This window comes from Camelus dromedarius, chromosome 17 (assembly GCF_036321535.1).
Source record: "Camelus dromedarius isolate mCamDro1 chromosome 17, mCamDro1.pat, whole genome shotgun sequence".
NCBI classification, from domain to species: domain Eukaryota; kingdom Metazoa; phylum Chordata; class Mammalia; order Artiodactyla; family Camelidae; genus Camelus; species Camelus dromedarius.
In genome coordinates, this window is record NC_087452.1 from 26,327,994 (window position 1) to 26,342,669 (window position 14,676).

At 42.3% G+C, this 14,676-nt stretch overlaps 1 pseudogene; it reads left to right on the forward strand.

Moving 5' to 3' along the window:
• The first annotated feature begins 725 nt into the window (after positions 1-725).
• On the forward strand, positions 726-951 carry LOC116158380 (small nucleolar RNA U3; annotated as a pseudogene).
• The last annotated feature ends 13,725 nt before the right edge of the window (positions 952-14,676 follow it).

Below are 14,676 nucleotides of genomic sequence, written 5' to 3' on the forward strand. Positions count from 1 at the left end.
TAAAACGTATTACATACCATTTCCCCCCAACTAAATTGCATTGCTTTGTCCAATTCACCCGATGCGGCCCAGGATAAGGTGTTTTTCTGATGTAGATAACCATCTAGGTTTCCAAAAGCACATCCATTTAAAAGCGAGGGTCTGAAGAACACCAACAGTGACAGAAAAATGATATTTTCTATAACCTCAGCATCACAGAGAATAGTTCCACAAGAAATAGTTTACCAAAAATGGAAATCTTATTATTAAACATATATAGTACTATTCAGCAAAATCTGCTGCTGATGGCAACTTCCAAAACTAGAACTTTTAGAGAATCTCACTCTACTGGGATTTGAAGAAACTCTGAACATTCATACATCAAGTTATTCTTATGACTTTTTGATAGATGGATCTATATGTCAATAAGAGGAAAATTTTTAAAATACCAAATAAATAGCAACCATCAAGGCAGTAGGGAAAGGAGGTACAACAAAGAACCATCAAATCGAGCCACAACTTCACATGAACCCACACATGAGGATTAACAAGGTATCTGAGGTCAGCTAATCATTAAAATGTGGGTCTAATAACTGACCTATGTAAGCTTTTAACAAAACGTCACCTGGGTGACCCAATTCTAAAGACATCTAATGCCATCTTGGTATGAATAGTTGACCTCTAGCTTTAAAACAGAAACTGAGTCTAGACTCTAGAAAATGGTGCTATTACTCTGAAATCCTAGCAGGAGGGAAACTATTCAGTGTCTCCTACTTGCTCCAAACAACATTCCTCACAAAAGTTTGTAGAAAATCAAAAGGGGAGCGTCTTCCACAATGAGGAGGGGCAGGGTTCTCTCTTGAGTGTGAAGCTGGCTCTTGGTGTTGCCTTGCTGCAACTGCCATTTGCCAGCGATGATTGTTTTTCTCTTCCTTTGGGAGAGTAAGAGGGAGAGGGCATAGTCTAAGCGGTTTCGGAGTTTAAAAAAAAAAAAAAGGCGGGGAGTACATCTTATGTACAATAATGGTGACCACAAATTTAAAGGGAGAAGGAATGATGCATGTGGAACCAAGAAAACTAGTGTTTAATAATCTTTTTATTTCCAAGTGACAATTGGAATTTCATAGTTCTGAAGAGAAAGGTGGAAAAATGGATACCCATTTGGAAGAAAATGAAAGCTTCACTTACTTTGTAAAATGCTAGTGTGAAAGACCCTTTCTTCTCAAAGAAAAACTGATCCACTCCCTCCCTTTCTCCAGTGGATAATCTTCCCCTCTCTTCTCACTGCCTGATATGCCTACTGCCTTCTCCCATTTGGAAATGGAAGCTCAGCTCCTTCTCCTCTCCTGACAACAGCATCTGTTAAATTCACACCTTTGCCTGGATTCATGCAGCACTTCTGTGCTTCATCTTCACAGAATCAGGCTCCAGGTAGATGGTTAATGAACACTTGTGAGAGTGAATGCACTAGACCGATAGGTAAACAATTACAATAAATGTCATTAAGCACCATAGGGGATGAGAGCATGAGCTAATTTCTTCTATGTAAAATTCCCAGAGGCCACTCAGACAAACTTGAATTTCTCCTAAGCTGGTGGGCTCACTACCCTTGGAGGCAGTATATTCCACCCTCAGATGGCTTTCATTTTTAGAAAACACCTATATTAAGCCAACATTTTCTTCCTTGGAATTTCTCCCCATCAGGTTCTGTTGTGACCCCTGGGGCTCCAGGACGAATCATATCATGCCCATAACACGTATTTGGTAATTGGAAGGCTACTGTCTTGTCCCCCACGAGTGGCCCTTTCCTAGCTGACAATCTCAGATGTCCAGTGGTTCTTCTGCTGACATATTTGCAAAAGTATTTCTTGAAGTAGGGCCCAAAAACATTATCATCATCTGAGGAGCACATTAATCATGCAAATTTCAGGGGCCCCTCATTCAAACATACTGAATCAGATTCTGCAGAGTGGGGTCCTAGAATCTGCCCAGATTTAGCATGTGCCCAGATGATTCTTAAGGTGATTCTCACCAGCCTCATCGCTCACCTCTGGATGGACCCTTTTGAACAAGCATTCAGGACATTCTCCAATAGGCCAGGTGTCTAGGTACTGTCTTAGAAACACTCTGTAGACAGTTCAAATGACTGTATGAAAGAAACACAATTAAACTTTGGGAAAGGTCTATATTGCCAGAGCTCTAATTGACTCAGAATGACGTCTGCTCAGTGGACGAGGCAGTGTGGTGGATGGCAGGATGCCTCAGTCTACCACGTGTTAGTTACCGAGCTAGATGACGCTATGAGTACTGGCTACTCAGTCTTCATGACCTGCTAGATCCTTGTTATGCCCACATTATTTAGATGAGAAGACTGAAGCTCTGAGGGGATGAGAAATTTATTTGTTCAGTATTAAAAAAAATATACTGGGAAATCAGAACCCAGATCTCTCCAACCCCAAAGCCCAAATCTTCTTCTCCATTCCCCACTTAGAACTACCAAAAGAAGCGTCCATGATTTGTGCAATATTATTGTCAATATGGTCCCTAAAAGACCCCTTGCTGAAATGTATGAAAGGAGGACATTCAAGGCAAATTACTGTGCTTTTAATCCCTTCACCGGGCAGCAGGAAAGAAACACCTAACGGAAGTAATTTTAGGCAGCGCGGCACACGAGAGAGAGGTTGCCATGTTAAAGGAGACAGGGCCAGCCCTGAAGACAAGACTTTCTAATTGGTTCATTTCCTGATACCTCGGGACAGTATTTTGAGCAGGGATAGAAAAAGTCACCACCTACACAAGCTACTCCATCCAACCACCTACCCTATGATGGAAAACTCCAAACAGGCAAGAGACACCTACACAACTAGCTCATATCTTTATTTGGAAACTCCCATCCCACTGTTGGGAGAAAAGTCCTAATCAAGACAGCCAGTGACTCAGTCGAGATGAAGCTGTCAGATGGAAAGAGAAAGCACACAATGAAGAGAGACTCAGGTCCCGGGTCCGCAGGCTCTCCTTCCTGCAGTAGGCAAGAGGGATTCTCCCCTCAATATCCCTGCCTCATCAAATCTACAAAGCAGAGCAATCTCAACTCGGCCCCGGGGCCTGAGAATGTGGGATAGAGGTGACGGCACACTCAAGAACCCACCAGCGTCTCCTGAAGACGTTAATCATGTAAACTTTGTCTCCATCCAAAATTTCTTGTCTTGTTCTCCTGAGAATAGCAAGGCTACTGAAAAAAATGCCACGAGGTGTGACTGCTAGAGAGAAAGCAGAAAACAAATAATACGTGGTCCTCCATTTATTTGAAGTCACAGCCACGAGACATCATAGTAAATGGACTTTGCTAGTTTTCTTCCTGGCAGAGCCAAATTGGAACAAAGAAGGAGTTGCAGTGAAGAATCTGTGCAGCTATTTCTGGGCACAAAAGCAGGCCGACAGCAGCAGAGGTCACGTTAAGACAAACAATCCACTCTCGCATGGCGTACCGTAATGTCACTACAATTAGATGGATTAGAGGTTACAGTTCGCCATAGATAGCCATAGGATATCCACTGATAATCACACATTTTGTTCTACCGACAGATAACAGCAGCCCGCAAATGAGATGAGCTTCCTCCGTACACACACATTACATGAAATCAATACTTAATTACAGCAGAGCCTGCATGTGTTGCCGGCAGTCGGCTCTGGTCGGGAGGTGGTGTGAAGCTGCTCTGTTAGCGCAGCGAGCTAACAAGCTGCAAGAGGTGGAGGCATGATGGCAAGGGTGTACCCATCCTGCTGACCATGCCTGAGGCCTGGGTTTAAATGAGTCACCATTTGGACACTGGGCTTGGGTTGGAGAGGAGGATTAAGACACAAATAGTTACACCATTAGGGGAAGAGCAGGCGCTGCCTGTGACGGCAGATGCTAGAATGCTGCTGCAGATCATATTCCTGTGTGGACGTGTGCAAGGCCCCTGATACAGACCGGAAAGAAGTGGAATGACCCTAGGGAGAAGCTGTGTGGCCAAAGAGAAAGAACGGAGAGCAGAGAATCAGGTGATGTGGGACGGATCCCAGCTCTCCTGCCCTAGCATGCTGCAAAATGTCTCGTGGTTCAAGCTACTTATCCCTATAAAGGGAGTGGTATTTATTCAGTCTAAGCCAGAAGGCCACTGTGAGGATTGAGTGGACTCAGATAGGCAGAAAGTATTTGGCAGACTATGCGCCTCCAGATTACTCTAAGAGATTATTTTTATTTTAAGAATTGATAAGACCCAGATATGCAAAATCATGAATAACCAAGAATAAGAAGTAGTAGCTTCATTTATTAAGTTCCCAGTGCAATGTTAGGCGAGGTCACCCTAAAACCTACACAGACACAAAAAAAGAATAGAGGTGAGACAAACTTGGAGGAGACAGTTCAACTAGAACCAAAGATACAGGCAGGGGAATCTAGGAAATTACGCCATAATTCATCTACGCCATGCTCATGTAATTCCATACTAAAGAGTGTTCCACTTGGAAGCTGTACGTTCATCCAAGAATTTTCCTATTGTTCTTTTTTTTCAAATTTTAGTTTATTGTGCGTAGCCAGTTCATTTTGAAGTGTATTACTTTCCTATACCTCATTCAAAGGCCAATGGATTTGTTTGTTTGTTTGACAAAAATACCTAATCATTTCTTTTTAAAAAAATGAATTTTGTAGGTCTAGCCCTGAAAACTGTTTTTAGAAAGTAAGATTAAAAGATATGGATAGAAAAGAGAATTACAGAAAACAAGAGGAGAAGATGCAGGGGCTCCTTTACAAAACAGTTTATAAAGGCTTGCCCTCAAAGGAGGAAGCGGGTTGTTTGTGGATGCAAAAAAAAAAAAAAAAAAAAAGCCCACCTTGGCCTGGCCTCACACCTCACAGCTGTGTGACTTTGAGATGGTGAGTGGGCTTCCCGGGGCCTTGGTTAAATGGCAAATGTGAGCATGAGGAATCCAAAGGTCTGCTGTGGACAGTGCAGATTCTTCCAGGTGATTCCAGTGTTGCTCCATCAGCCCCTCGGCTTTGCTTACCTCACTACGAAGCCTTCCTTGAAACTGACAAGCACACCTATCTCTTGACGGGGCGAGGTCTGCCCCCTTGACTTGTATCATTCACCCCGTCACCAAAAACAGAGAAACTCATTTCCCAGCTGACAAACTGGCATAGCGTGAAAACAAAAACTCTTCATCCAGTTCCCAAAAGTTGGCTGATGTGAAAACAAGACACAGTCATCAGACACAAGTGCCCAGTTTCTAAAAATCAGAATTTTCCATAGATGGGTCAAGATGAAATGTACACTAAAGTATTCTAGCTTTACTGGATGCCTTCTTATTCATCTGCTAAATAGGATACACTTAACAGTGGACATGTTACTGATTGAAACCAAAGGTGCTCCTGAAATTTGGGGCATTATAGAAGGTGAGGTCATTAGAGCACCGTACCAAATTACAGAGCCACCACACTGCATGCAGATTTGAATTATGTGAATTGAGTATAATGTGACATAAAATACATTGAGACAAAATTTGAAATAATGCAACTCTAACCCTTCCCCAAATTAAAAGTTTGTCAACAATCACATGATTTAACCTCAGAGCTGAGGGAGGCAAGTGAACTGTAAACCAAATTTATGCCAGGGCTACAGGGGACACTCATTTTATCTGGTAAACAAAGCTTCCTCCTACCTTTTGTTGGTATTAGTCTTGAAATAGATGAATTTTGAATTATGTTAAAGACTCCAGGGATGTAGTCATCAAATAACATACAACATCACTGCATATGTTTTTCATTTATCATGTAAGAACCCCAGATCCAGACAGATGCCCGAAACCTAAGGGCCGCTGGGAACGAGCGTCATGAGACAGATTGTTCTAGAAAGAGGAAAGGGAAGGTTTTCTTTATAAGGGATGACCTATGTTTGGTGGATACCAGACTGCATCTAACACTACATTTCCTGACAGTCATTTCACCCAGCTAATCCATCAGGGACACATTCATGAAATGACACCGATCTCAGTCTCTAGGATGCGTGCAAGATCTAAAACACACTGCTGGGCCCTTGTGTCATTCTTTGGGCTCTTGAAGTCACTAACAGAAGATTCTCAAACTCACAGGCACATTTGGGAACTGCTTTACAGTCTTAGAAAGTGCTTTCACGTGTATTAATGTACACTCATCTTAGCGTCCAAAGCAACTCCATGAGATGAGCAAGATGCGGAAACTAAGATGCCAAGAAGACAAGCAAAATGCAAAAAGTCATAAAGCCAAGCTGTATGAGGCCAGGTCTTCAGACTCCATGCCAGAGGCTCCTTACATCACATCAAGCTGTGCTCTGCTTTGAAACAATCAAAGAGAAGACAGCCAGCTCTCCACTCAGGGGCAGGGAAATCTCTCCAAGGAGTAATACTTGTTCACCCTCATATCCTGGACTACTTGCTTCCCGTTTTGGGGCTGCCCAGTCTCCATCCTCCAACCTTCCCCCACTGGATACAGTCTTGTTTGACCGCTGATGGAAATACCCCACTCTCTCCTACCAAGGCTGAGCGAGTGAGCAAATGAGCCAATTGGATGCTTGCTTCCTTCAAGGAGTCTCAATTTCAATCAAGAGAAGGACACAAGGAAAATGGCTGGGGCTTATTTAGTGAGCCTCAGCACTCTGATGCTAAAAAATAATTCCTGTCAACTAGATTGTCTTGGTTCCTATTTCCAAGCCTGCTACTTCAGCCTCTTACTGATTCTGTAAGTAACCCCGTCCTTCCAACTAAGTCTTTGCCTTTGCATGTAAATTGACACCCCAAGACTGAGTGATGAGAGTTCCTGTGAGTGTGTGTGCATGTGTGTGCACAAGTATGCACATGAACATGCTCTAAAATTTAGACCACATGTCCAAAAGAAAATGCTTTGCAATTTCTATTTCTAGTACGTGATATCTTGTATGATTATTGAAAACAATATGCTAAATTTTATATGAGCATTTTAAATGGGGGGTTAAGATTGCTCTTGTTGAAATGAATGAGAAGTTTGTCTTACACCGAGGACCATTTAGTATCTGATGCATTGTTTCATTGTCCTGCTTCTCTTTTTTTCACAGCCAGAAACCAACACAATTACATTTGTGGCTTAATTGAATTAGTGGGCTTTTTTTTTTTTTGGAGATGGCATATTATTCCAAACTACCATCAAGCTGGTAACATACCAGGTCTGCCCTTTCTTATGTGTGTTCAACAACAACAACAAAAATGGCTAAAAACATTCCCTCTGACTGCACAAAGGGTGAAGCACTTACCTAGAAGTTGTGGATCAAAAACCCCCAAGATTTCTGTCAAACTTAAATTGACTTTATCACATTTCCCCACTCTATAGCTTACACTCTTGATGGCATGCTTTTCTCCATGATCCCAGTAATTCCAAAGCAATGACATTTCCAAGAAAGGAAATGCAATAAGCAAAGTAAATTCATAAAGCGGGACTCTGAATGCATTTCTGCCATCTTTGGGTTGATGTCTGGTCCTAGAAGATGTACCCTGAGCAGGAGGGAGATCATTTGTAATCTTTATTATGATGACAGCAACAAATACTGAAAAATGCCCTCCCACAACTGAAGATGCCTCCAGAATTCTCCGTAATTTCCAAAGACTATTGTATTGGGCATCAGCATATGCACAGAAGAAGCATCAACATATGCACGGCGTTATCCCCCTCAAATTTACAACTATGTGTCTAGAGGGCTTTAGGCTAGAAACGGGCAGAAGTATTTAGTTCCCATGGAGGCGATCATGTTGATAAGCTGCTTCCCAGGGTTTATAGTTAAGATTTAACCTGAACTTGAATGGATTTGTGTGTTTTTGTTGACACTGAATGTTGCTGACAATATAATAAATGAATTAAGAGAAGAAAGGAAGGAAAGAAGAGAGGAAGAAACAAAGGAATGAAGGGAGGAAGAAACAAAGGAATGAAGGAAGGAAAAAAGAAATTTCTTTTTCTCTTTCAACTTATACCGTATGTGCTAGTCAATAATCTACATACCTATTGTCCCTGGAAAAATGTCAATCCCAGACAGCCTTCCCCACCCCTCAGCCCCTGCCATATTCTCTTCCCTGATTTACATCAGCCACTCTTTTTCTTTTCAGGAAATGCAAAGGCACGTTAGCATTATCCCACAAAGAGCATCATCAGGAAAGCAAGTATCAGGCATGCAGAGGATAGACTTTATCACACAGCCCAGTGGAGATGGATTTTAAGCTTCGGTTTGGGAGAATTATCTATGCTGCTCTTTCCTCTCATTAACACAGATGTTAAAAGATTAACTATATCTACAAAATACACTTTTATAAAAGAGGCATGCAGACTTACTTAAGAATTTAACTGTGAATGCTACTGTAAAAAAAATTACAATTGTGTCTAATGTGAAAGATTTTAATTTTTCCCTTGTCTAGTTTCTTCATTATTTAGGTAAAATTGTGATAATCAGGTATTATATGCCAGATTACTCGAATGGAATGAATGTAGATTTTTTTTAAATTACCATATACTCCAGCTTTTCACTGTACCAAATTTAGGAAAAGTGCAAGTCATACATATTAATGAGGCTTTATCACCATTTAAATTTGCCAGCTAACTACAGGCTATTATTTTGAAAATACAGCTCTGCATTCAAACGACCTTGGTACTGCCAGCAAGTCCACCAACAGAGTGTTTCCTTACCGTTCACAGATGCATACATGCCCCAGTCTAAGCCCAGGAAGGATCTCTGCAGGCGCCACTGCCTCCAGGAAGGCTCCCACCCCTCTTCACCCTGGTTTTGGGAACCCTCAGGTGCACTCCCATAGGGAGCTGTCCTTCCTCCCCAAAGAACTCATCACACAGTAAAGTCTGGTGGTGAACTGTGAATTCAGAATGCAGCGGCCATGTCTCCTCCCTGCTGTATTCCAGTGCCCAGAGAAGATACTCATTGGATGAAGGAGTCATTGAATGACTGAATGAATGGATGCAACAAATACTGAGCACTTCTTAGATGCCGGGTTCTACCTCTCATGATATGGCAGGATCCCAGTCTTTATGACGCTCATATTCTATTGAAGGGGTGCTCTCATCTCTAGTGGTGAGATTCGAAGATCCGGGCATGGGTCCAGGAGACGAATCCTCCTGCTTTTCGAGGCCCTTTCATGCCTCCTGTGTTACTTGTTTTTCACCCAGTAGCTGTACGCTGGAGTTTTAAATACAAGGTCAGCTGACAGTACAGTGCTGCTCTTATTTTTCATGTGTCATTGTTTTTTTCACAACTCAGTATTCCTCGGGACCCTCCCAGATAAGAGGATTGGCAGCACTAAGGCAGATTCTGGTGTCTGGTGTTCCTGACCAGACCACCCTCCAATGTCAACCACAACCACCCATCCTACCCCAGTTTTGGCAAAAGATCATGACATAATTCTCTGAGAAAGCCACTTAATAGAATCAATTGTAAAATCTGAAAAAAAAGCTCTCCAATTATCGACACATGCCTATGTAATATATGAAACAACATTCAGCGACACCAGTGCCCTGAGAATGGAACCACATCTACCGTTTGCTCATCCTCATCCCCCTGAAGTTAGACATTCCTCACAGCTCTGCCCATTACCTGCAATAACAACCTGCCACTCACCACCCCCACCTCCAGTTTATCCTCCACACCATAGCCAGAATAGAAAGGAATGTGTATTCAGAGAGCCCCGACCTCTGACTCAAAACCCTGGGAAGACTTCCCATCACACTTGGGGAAGTCCTTCCCACACCCTTTGAGTCCTGGCACGAGCTGACTCCAGCCTCACTCCCAGGCCTCATTTGCTACCACGCCCCCTCCCCTCCAAACGCGGGCCCTGCTGTTCCCAGACCCTGTTCAGCATGTTGCCATCTCAAGACTCCCTCTGCATAGAACACTATTTATCCAGGCTTACTTATGCCTGGCTCCAGTCTCTTTTGAAATGGCTTTTTTTCAGAAACACCTCTCATCATTATCTCATCAAAAATAGTCCCACCTTTACCATTACCAAAGAGGAGAGAGAGGGAGGGGCAACTAGGAGTATGGGATTATCAGGCATAAATTACTATACATAAAATAGATAAGCAACAAAGATTTACTGTATAGCACAGGGAACTATATTCAAGATCTTGTAATAACCTATAATGGAATATAATCTTAAGAAAAATAACAGAATCACCTTGCTGTATACTTTGCTGTATACCTGAAACTAACATAATATTGTAAATCAAGTATACTTCAATAAAAAAAAAAAGTCCCTGCCACACTATCTGCTTGCTGGCTACATGTTTTTTTTCAAATTACTTCCATTATGTGTTTATTTGCTTATTGTCTATCTCTCCTCCTAGAGTGGAGACTCCATTAGTGAAAGCACTGGATCTTATTTACCTCTCCAGCCTGGGGACTAGAACAATGCTTGGTACATAGGAGGCAGTCACTAATTTATGCCAAACGAATAAAATATTCTTGCACATTGGATTGCCTGACCTAGTCACCCTTCAAAACATCACCTCCTCCCGGGTGTCCCAATGCTGAGTTCCCCTCTATTAACCCAAGTAAGTATCCTGATAGTGTTACAACCAAGGGCTTGTTAATCGTTTAGTGTACCTCCAGGGTTTGATGGACTGGTTCCTGTTGCGCTTTGTCTGTTCTGCTCTGTCTCTGTTCTCGCTTTTCCAGAAACACACGACCACTGACCCACTGAACAGATGCGCTGACCTGGACAGTATAATGACCACACTCGAGTTCCGATGTTGCTAGCACACCCACAGCACCTTGTGATTAATGCACAAAAATGTCTACCCCCAGCACGTAGCCCACAGCCTTTTTCCTGCTTCGCGTCTTGTATAAATCTTGTCTGAAACTTGAGGATTTTGGAGTTGGTTCTTTCGGACAGTGGCCCATTGGCTTGCCAGGTTGGGGCTTTCTTAAAATAAAGCTACTTTTCCTTTACCCAACACTTGTCTCTCAGTACTGGCTTCCTGAGCGATGAGCAGCTGAGCCTGAGTTCGGTAACAAAAGCAATACTGATTCTCCGCATCCGTCCTGTCCAGGCTGGCCTCCATCAGCCACACGGGGATACTGAGCACTTGAAACGTGGTCAGTCCTAATTGAGGTGCGCTGGAAGTGTCAGATACATGTCAGATTTTGAAAACTAGTATGAAGAAAAGAATGAAAATTATCTTGTTGAGTTTTTTAAATTGCATGCTAAAATGGTATTTTAGATACTTAGGTTAAATAAAATACACTATTGAAATTAGTTTCACCTATGTCTTTTTGATTTTTTAAGTATGTGTGCTAGAAAATTTTTTATGACATATGTGGTTCATGTTTGTAGCTTTCCTTATATTTCAGTTGAACAGTGTGGCTCTGGACTGAGATTCTTCTCTAATCAGGAGACACAGGGTAAAGTATAAAGGGCTTGGCTTTGCCTCAGACAGACAGGTTGGAGTTCTGGGCTTCCGGTACTAACCACATGACCATGAGCAGGATACTTGAATTTGCTCAGCTGCTCATCTATTCAGTGTGTGTAATGGTAGTTACTTTGGAGGGAAGCTATAAGAAGAAATGAAATGACTCATGAAAGGGCCTTATGTGTGCAAGGCATTCAGAACATGCTGCTCCTTCCCCATCTCCCAATAATTACAGAGTCCAGTCACCCAGACACCACGCCTTTTCAGTCTATTCCTCAAGTTCTACCCCTTACTTGCACCTAAACTGGCCAGGTCGTGTTCTGTGCTCTGGTGAAGATAGAGCATTTATGTGGTCATTTCACAAATGTGTTAGAATATCTACTGTGTGTGAGAAATTGTGCCGGGGCTAGAAGTAGGGGGCTTTAAGGTTTAAAAAAAACAAACCCATGAAAGGTAAAGAGGGGCTCCGCAGTGTCCTTGTTGACAGTGAGGGGACAGAGATGACCAAGTGCATGTGCATCGCCCCACTTTCCCCCCAGGGCCAAACAGAGTCTTTTCTGCTGATTCCTTGGCCTTCTTCTTCAGTCGCAGCCCATCATCAGGCATAACCTGTACTCATCCTGGACTTTTACATGGCTCTCAAGGGCTGTTCCTCAGAAATTCTTGAGAGCTGAATATATAAAGTAACAAGCAAAAGCTAGGGTTTCCCAATCTCCTCCTTGGAGGTATTGGGGTAAAACCCAGGAAACTGCATTTTCAAAAAAACTCCACAGAAGATCCTGATGAACATATAAGCAGAATTAATTCCGGGAAGGGTGGCCACAAATCATGCCTTAATATTTGCATCTTGAGCTCCCTTGGGCAAACCACAGAGCCCTCCTGAACTTCAGATTCTTTATCTACAAACTGACACCTGTAATTGGGGAAGCTGCCAGGACTGAGTGGAATAAGGCCTGGGAAGCCCTTACATACCCAAATGGACTTCATGAATGCTAACCATTCAAGATTGCTGTTAAGAAGCCAAGAGCAAACAGTGGTACCAAAAGGAAGAAGAGCTTCTCTACCGACATTGCCTCTTTTCCTGAAATTTTTCCCTTTCCCCCAAATCTCAAGCTATTCAATTTTTGTTAATTATTCTTAAGCGTTTAGGACACTTGTCCCAAGTACTGGCCAAGCTGGACATTTTGTACTGGTGCAACAGAACAATTACCTCCAAACATCCAATTCAAATGTCAACATCCTAGTTAAGACTAATGAAGATGATTCTCCTGTGGACAATGGTTCTCTCTTTCTCATACTGGGCAGAAATTTTCAGCTTTTTGAAATGCGACTCAACTCCCACCAAAACCCTCGGGTGCCTTCCCGACTAAACCCACATGGGCTGGAACTGTATTTCTTAGCCATGTCACAAGAGAAAAAGACTGAAGAGTTGGTCAGAAGCTACACCAATGACATGGTTAGTTTAGAACTTTGCCCATAAAATAGACAGCACCAAAGGTTTGTAAACTTCCCTGGAGATTTCACACAGGAGCTTCAGCATGTCTGGTATTTCGCTTCATCTTGAGAGAGAGCCGAGACCCAGCCTCTCTCTCAGCTCCTGGTCCTGGGACTTGGCCAGAAACCCATTGAGCTGAAGAGAGAAGAGGCAAAAATTGCAGAGTGTTTCTGAGATTCATGTAGAGGGCCTTCTCGGCTCTCAAAAGTGTCATTAGAGTCCCCCAGGAGAATCAGGTGGTGTCTCTATCCAATTATTCTTTTATGATTTTACGATCCCAGAGACATTTCTTAACCATGGTATACAGTAATTTCTTGAAATGTCTTCTCTCTCTGCCCTCCCATGAATTTTTCCACATAGTGCAGGAGTCAAAAAAAAAAAAAAAGAAAAAATCAAGCACTTTATTTCTTTCCTAAGTCCGGTGTTCAGTTAATTATTGGGTAACAGCTTTGCTTGGTAAAGGAAAAATAAACAAATGTGAAACCAGCTAGTTTTTATCCCCCAAAATACAGGTAACAAATTGCAACCGTTTTGTTTTCCCTGGGCTGTTAACACAGATATAACAAACGTGTCATGAGGGACAAATCAATGCTATAATTACTAAAGCAGCCAATCAAATAATTCTTCCAGGCCACAAAATATTCTATATTCTGATAGTGACAAATGACTGTCAGAGAAGTCTTTAATGCCAACCAAACCTGTCTGCATAGCTGCATGAGGCAACCTGCCAGCAGGCACGCCACCTGGCTGGTGAAAATGGCCCGGGCTTTAAATAACTGGGAAAGCCACTGCATCCTGAATGTTCTCTCATGTTTGAAGCTTGGCTTCCCTATGCAGATTTCCTTGGTTTAATACGCTTAGGTGACCAGGGTTCATTAGCATTCTTGACACTTCATGAAGTTCTCTCTTGCTGTTTTATTTTCCACTATGGCCTTGGGGTGGAGTACAGGGTAGGAGACTTTCCAGAGCTCCAATCTTTCGATTTAATTTATGTTTCATAGTGGAAAGAGTCCATTTCAGCAGCAGCCCTAAAGACTGAGGTGATTTCCCAGTCCACATCAGGAAAGCCCAGCTATACTTCATTTAACAGAAGCTCAATACCTACAGAACCACTCCTTTGCCACTCAAGAGGAATTAAAACGGAATTCAAATGTTGGGCCCATTTTTAGTGCTCCGACTTTCACTTAAAGTCTCAGCAGCTGATGTTGATTCAACAAAAACACTGTAATATTTAAAAGAGTCAATGCTTAGAGTTATCTCTAAGGCCTTAAAGGAGATGTTGATATAAATATGATGAACCAACTGGATATACGTAGTATATTTCCATGTAGCTTCTTTAGCGCATAGAATTTAACAACGTATCAGTGTTACAAATCACATTGGAGAGAAAACTGTACAAGATCTAATGATAGTTTTTAAAATAATTTCATTTATATTGAGATATTATTGTGATGTTTAAGAGAAAAGGTGATCCTTTTTAGCAATAACTTTTGGCAATAGATTAAGGAGAGCACAGAGGGAAGAAGCCATGCAGAACTGAGGACTTTGCTCTGTCCTCATAAGCCACTTCGTCTCTCACTGGGTGAAAACTTCAAAAGCAAATGGGCTGGATATTAAATCAAGTTTGATAAAAACACATTAAAGTATCTGTCCTTACCTCTCTGGCCACACGTGGTAAGAGAGAATTAAATGCAGCGTCCCCTAAGCAGAAGGCTTTGATCTCAGATGGCTTAAAGCTAGGCCTGAGATG